Below are 7,043 nucleotides of genomic sequence, written 5' to 3' on the forward strand. Positions count from 1 at the left end.
TCAGCATAAAGGTGGTACTGGAATCCGTGGGACTTTATGAGTTGCCCCAGGCCAAGTGTATAGATTGAGAAGAGTAGGGGTCCTAGAACAGAGCCTTGGGGGACTCCAACAGAGAGAGGGTGGGATGAGGAGGTAGTGTGGGAGTGGGAGACGCTGAATGTGCGGTTGGAAAGGTATGAAGAGATCCAGGATAGGGCGAGGTCTTTGATGCCAAAGGAGGAGAGGATCTGTAGTAGGAGGCAGTGGTCAACTGTGTCGAAAGCAGAGGACAGGTCTAGAAGCAGGAGTATAGAGTATTGTCCGTTAGCTTTTGCTTTAAGTAGGTCGTTGGAAATTTTGGTCGGGGATGTCTAAGTGGAATGATGGGGATGGAAACCAGATTGTAGATTGTCAAAGAGCAAGTTAGATGAGAGGTGGGAGGAAAGTTCAGCATGGACTTGCTGCTCCAGGAGTTTGAAAGCGAATGGGAGCAGCGATATTGGGCGATAGCTGGAAACAGTGGTTGGTCGAGCGTTGGCTTTTTAAGTATAGGCGTGATTGTGGCATGTTTGAAAGCAGAAGGGAAGGTACCAGAAGTTAGTGATAGGTTGAAGAGGTGGGTTAGGGATGGGATAAGATTGGTGGTGAGGTTGGGGAGGAGATGGGGTGGGGTCGAGTGCAAAGGTGGTGAGGTGCGATTTGGACAGAAGACAATTAAGCTCCCCTTCAGTGATGTTGGAGAGTGAGGTTATGGGATTTGGGCATTGGTCTGGTATACAAAGGGGTTGTGGAGGTTGAACAATGAAGACTTGCCTTGTTTGGTCGATCTTATTTTTGAAGTGTGTGACAAAGTCCTCAGCAGAGATGAGATAGGTTGGAGGGGGGAGAGGTGGGCAGAAGAGGGAGTTAAAAGTTTTGAATAACAGCGCGGGGGTCGTGGATATGTAACAGAGCAGAGAGGACGCATCTTTGCAGAGCTCTTGTAATCCTGACGGAATCCTGCAACCGAGACCCCTTCTGGCCCTACATACTCACCGGAGCGGGGACCACCTGGGCTCCAGGAAGCTTATGGCCCCTCGTGGGAGAGCGGTGCGGGGCTACGGTGTGCCAGGCGCTGAGGAAACCCGGGCGGACGGCGGGGCCTCTGGGAGGCGGCGGCCATTTTCTGTGGTGCGCTTCAGCAGGAAGGGAAGCGACGCCAGCTCACATCCTTGAAGGGCTGACTAGGCGGTGAGAACTCATTCTGGAGATACCTCAGAGGGACGTGCGGTGTGTGCCCTGAGAGATGGGCCCCGCACCCGCTCATTAATAGCACGCCAGACCCATCGGTGCCGCCATATTAAGGGTCCCTGGACTCTTGCTGCTGTCACTGCAGGTGCTGCAGGTCCTCTTAGTCGTGCAGAATCCCGGTAACAGCCCGGAACCTATTATTACATTAAAAGCCCTATATAATCCATTTGGCCAGAGCTGTTTCAAGACACAAATTTTGTATAATAGCACTGCTGTGTTCGTGTCGGGGAGTGAGAAATTCCCATAAATATAAGTTCAGTCATCCTGCTGTACCAGATTGCTGTAAACCATGAATCGTTCAAGGGGGTCAGGAATAGCCGAAAAATTAAAGGAGTTTACCAGAACTGATCCTTCTGATAATGCATGGTCCCTCAGACACAATTCCTCACAAGCTAAGAATTATAGATCAACACAAAAACCATCCCTCTGACAGTGAGGAGAGGAGTGAACAAGAGGAATTGACTCTCAGACAGGTGTCCGAACAATTAATGCAGGCCAGGATGTGCACACTGAGGAGTGGCGTCTTCGGCAGGATATACAGGCCATGAGGGGGCGCATTACAGAAGTGGAAACAAGAGTGTCCCATATAGAAGATACTATTGCACCCAAGGAGGCAGACACAAGTGGCTGGATCTATAAATGCCTGGAAGCTAAAAACAGACGATCTAGAAAATAGACTACATCAGAACAATATCCGAATCATTGGTATGCCGGAATGTTCAGAAGGCCAGCTACCAGAGCAATATTTAGAGGACTGGCTTAACCCCTTTACCCCCAAGGGTGGTTTGCACGTCCATGACTAGGCCAATTTTTACAATTCTGACCACTGTCCCTTTATGAGGTAATAACTCTAAAACACTTCCCTGGATCCCGGTGATTCTGACAATGTTTTCTCATGACATATTGTACTTCATGATAGTGATAAAATGTCATTGATATAACTTGCGTTTATTTGTGAAAAAAATGGAAATTTGGCGAAAATTTTGAAAATTTATTTCACATATGTTTACTTTACATCAGCACAATTTTGGAACCAAAATTTTTTTTTGTTAGGAAATAAGGGTTAAAAGTTGATCAGCAATTTCTCATTTTTGCAACACCATTTTATTTTTACGGACCACATCACATTTGAAGTCACTTTGAGGGGTCTATATGATAGAAAATACCCAAAAATGACACCATTCGAAAAACTGCACCCCTCAAGGTGCTCAAAACCACATTCAAGAAGTTTATTAACCCTTCAGGTGCTTCACAGGAATTTTTGGAATGTTTAAAAAAAATGAACATTTAACTTTTTTCACAAAAAAATTACTTCAGGTCCAATTTTTCTTATTTTTCCAAGGGTAACAGGAGAAATTGGACTGCAAAAGTTATTGTGCAATTTGTCCTGAGTACGCTGATACCTGATATGTGGGGGGGAACCACTGTTTCGGCGCATGGCAGAGCTCAGAAGGGAAGGTGCGCCGTTTGACATTTTCAATGCAAAATTGGCTGGAATTCAGATCGGACGCCATGTCACGTTTGGAGAGCCCCTGATGTGCCTAAACAGTGGAAACCCCCCACAAGTGACCCCATTTTGGAAACTAGACCCCCCCTAGGAACTTAAAGCGCACTGGTGTCCATATATTCAAATTTACATGCTTGAAACGGTGTCAGTCCCGAGGCTGGCATTTGGGCATCCTTTTTTTATTCCGGTGTGATTAAAAAGTGCTGGACCAGGTGGCAGCATATCAGCTCCTATGAAGTTCCTGCGTCACCATTCTTTCCATCACACATCTGCAGAGTGTCACACAATGACATTTAACCAATCAGGCAATTTCTAAATATATGTATAAAATTTTCTTTTCATTAAAGCCAGTGTCCTTTTGTCCATCCACACGCTCTAGATACTCCTTCTCTATTAGGATGTCAATACATTTTTTGATAACAGGAACACGTGGTTTGAATCTTGAGGACAACTGGGTCAAAACTTCTCCAAGGAGCTGCTGGTGTTTAAGGACCTTCCTCATCTTCATAATTCTTACAATGGCTCAATGTTTTTGTGCATTGTCTCTTGCTCCTGTTTCTGCTCTGTTTTCATGGGGACATTAATGTTCACTCTAAGCTTTTTATTTTTATAGCCCAGGTACAGCTTTATTAATATGTCCGGTCGCAGCTCCACTTCATCCACATTTGCGTTTTCATCTTCTAAAACCAATAACTTTGACTTCAATAATATTTGTAGAACTTGCACCAAAATGTCCATTTTGATCTGTGTGCTGTCTGTTAGCTGCTGTACTGTGTAGGCATCTTCTGTATTATACTGGAGGAGGATCGCTATCTGGAACGTTGAGGCCTGTAATGTATAGCGATTTTTAAAACAGTTGGTAACCAACTCCCCTTTGGACAACTGATATAACCAAGTCAGTTTTCTCCCACTGTGCCGACTGGCGTAAAAAGCTGTACATTTTTGTCACACTTGCACAGTATTTATATGTAGTGGTTAACATTTATGCACTGTGAAGCATCATTTGTTGAGAGGCTCCTTACTTTGTTTATATATCTGAAGATGATTAATATTGGATATGGAGCAAGCAATTTTGTATGCATATCTCTTGATGCTCACACTGCATGTTAATTCATATTTATTATTAGCCTACTAATATGGATATATTACTATATGGTGTTTCTATGTTTGTTGTCTCTCTTAATTGGTCCAGCACCTTCTTTTTATGACTATAATGTTGTGACATTGGAATTTATAAATAAAGATGTTTTTTTTAAAAATGTACCATTGTGTGGAACTTCTTAAAATTAATTAATGAGGTGACCACAAAAGAAGTGAATGCTCATAATATAGCAACCCACCTGCTACCAACTATCACCCTCACTGAGAATGATGCCTATATCCCTAGGTCCATGTAAACAGGATTCTCAATAGGAGAATTAGTAAGCCAACACATAGATAATATGGAGCATATGAGTCAGAAACACCAATAATATACAAATACAATGAAAAAATGATGCAATTCCAACCCAATAATTACAAAAAACAGTACAAGGGATAATGTAAACCCAAGACAATGCAGATCACTATGAGGTGTACAAAAAAGATAGGCTGGACTTCTTCCAATTTATTACCCATCCTAGGCTCTGTAGGACCGATATGGTGGATGTAAGGTCTTGCTCCATCTGTTGCGGAGAGTCTGCCACTAGCAGCAGGTCGTCCAAGTATGGTATGATAAGGGTATTTCTTTCCCTTAGATGGGCCATGATTTCTGCCATGAGCTTTGTGAAGATCCGGGGCGCTGAAGCGAATCCGAACGGCAAGCAACGGAACTGGTAATGTTGTATTCTCCCATGCTCTTTTATGGCGAACCTGAGGAATTTTTGGTGAGACCTGTGGATGGGCACGTGATAGTAGGCGCTTTTTAAATCTAGGGTGCACATGAACGAGTCCTTTTTTTAATAATGGTATAGCTGCTTTTAGAGATTCCAACTTGAATCTTTTGTAGGTCACCCACCGATTTAACGGCTTTAGATTTATTATGGTCCGGTATTCTCCACCTGGTTTCTTTCTGGAGAATAAAGTTGAGTAGTGTCCTTGAAACCTCTGGGTCTGGGGAACTCGGGTTATGGCCTCTATCAGGTCCCGTATGTGCTTTAATAGTCTCTGGTGGGTCACCTGAGACTGGGTCTGGGTTACACAGTATCTTCTGGGCGGTCGCTCAGTGAACTCTATTCTGTAACCCTCTGCGACTGTTTTCCGAACCCACTGGTTTTGGGTAATATCCTTCCAGATGTCTTGGAAGTAACAGAGTCTCCCTCCTATCTTCCTGGCATCATTCTCTGGTAGGTCTTGCCTTCTGCTCTAGAGGAGAACTTCTCCCTCTTCCTCCTTTCGGGTAGCTCCACCTACCGGACTTCCCTTTTCCCCTATAATCCTGTCTGGGATGGGAGCAGGTCCTCCGAAAAGTCGTTCGTTTAGGCCTCTCCTCTGGAAAGCCCTTCTTTTTGTCGGAAACTTTCTCGAGCAGCTCATCTAGAATGGGCCCGAAAACATGGAGCCCAGAAAAGGGTATGGAACAAAGCTTGTTCTTTGACTGAGTGTCTCCTGATCAGGACCTCAGCCACAGCGCCCGCCTTGCTGAATTAGATAAGGCATTATTTCTTGCAGCAAACCAGACTGATTCCGCCGAGGCGTCCGCCATGAAGTCAGTAGCCATTCTCAGGAGAGGTAGTGACTTTAAGATCTCCTCTCTGTGGGTTCTGTCTCTAATTTGATCCTCTAGCTCCCCCACCCATAAGGTCATTGATCGGGCTACCGAGGTGGCCGCTATGTTAGCCTTCATAACGGCTGCCGATGATCCCAGGTTTTCTTGAGGAGGTCCTCTGATCTCTTGTCCATCGGATCTTTTAGGCCGGAGGAATCCTCGAAGGGAATAGCCATCTACTTTGACACTCTGGCTACTGGTATGTCGATCTTCGGAACTGTTTCCCACATCTTTGTCTCTTCTGGATCAAAGGGAAGACGGTACCTAAAGTCCTTTGGGACTATTAGTTTCTTTCCCGACTCTTCCCACTCTGCTAATATCATCGCTGTTATGTGCTTATTGACCGGGAATACTGTATTTCTACGGGCTCTCAGCCCTCCGAACATCTCATCCTGGGTTGTCCGTGGTTCCGTAGAATGCTCTACTTTCATTGTATCTCGGACTGCTTGTAGGAGCGTGTCCGTATCTTCCGCAGAAAAAAGGTATCTCTTCCTTTCTTCCGGGCGCGCTGCCGAGGAGCCTTCGCCGGAGTCGGGATCAGAGTAGTCTGACACTTCTCCTTCCTCCGAGCTCTGTTCTAGCTCCCATCTGGGCCTCTTTGGGCGCAGGGATTGTGTCGGTAACAGTACTGCTACCGTGGACTGCACCTCCTCTCGTATTACGGACCTCATATTATTCAGGAGAGAGGACTGTTCCTGTCTTAGGAGTCCTGAAATACAGTCCTGACATAAGCTCTTTGTATGTCCTGACGGGAGCTTGGCCGAGCATAGGGGGCACTTGCTAGGCTTTTTTCTGGTGGTCGAGGTAGACTGCTTAGGTGCCTCCTTGACCTGAAAAATATATAGGGAAGCGGGTCCTGTATGTCTGTGTATGGAGACCCTTAAGGGACCCTGGTACCCATCTACTCACATGGTCCGGGTCTGGCTCTAGGGACTGGACATCTGGACGGCTACCACCTTCCATCTCTACTGAGTCAGTGTGCTGTCCGTCAGAGTGTCTTTTAAGTAGTCACCTTATCCGACTTCAAGACATCTGATTCATCCTCCTTCCGAGCCCAGCTGCTGATGATGATGGTGCCTGCTGCGTGTGCGAGGATCCCCCGCTTCTACCGACGCCCTGCCCTCTGCAGGGCGCCCCGATCTCCATGACGCCGGCCCTGTGGGATACCCTACTACCCGGGCCGCGTCTTGCTGGGCGCCACCATGTTTCTTCTTGGCCCGCCCCTGGAAGTCGTCACCGGAACCCGGGACCCGAGGCACCGGTGTCCTGCAGCCAGGACCAGCAGCTGCTGTGGCGCAGAGCCCTCTAAGGGGATGCGCCTGACGGGGAGCAGCCAGCTCGACCCCAGCGCTGAGGGACCTCCAGCGGTCTCAGCGCTGCTGTGGCAAAGATCGCCGCCCCAAAACCCTCAGAGTGCACCGCTCCCAGCAGCTCCTGCCACCGGGACCGACGTCTTCATGCTTCCAGGTACACACACCGCTGCGCTCCTCTGCGTCTTGTCCCTGATAGGGACAGGAAAAA

This window comes from Dendrobates tinctorius, unplaced genomic scaffold (assembly GCF_039654945.1).
Source record: "Dendrobates tinctorius isolate UK_male_01 unplaced genomic scaffold, ASM3965494v1 ptg000331l, whole genome shotgun sequence".
Lineage (NCBI taxonomy): Eukaryota > Metazoa > Chordata > Amphibia > Anura > Dendrobatidae > Dendrobates > Dendrobates tinctorius.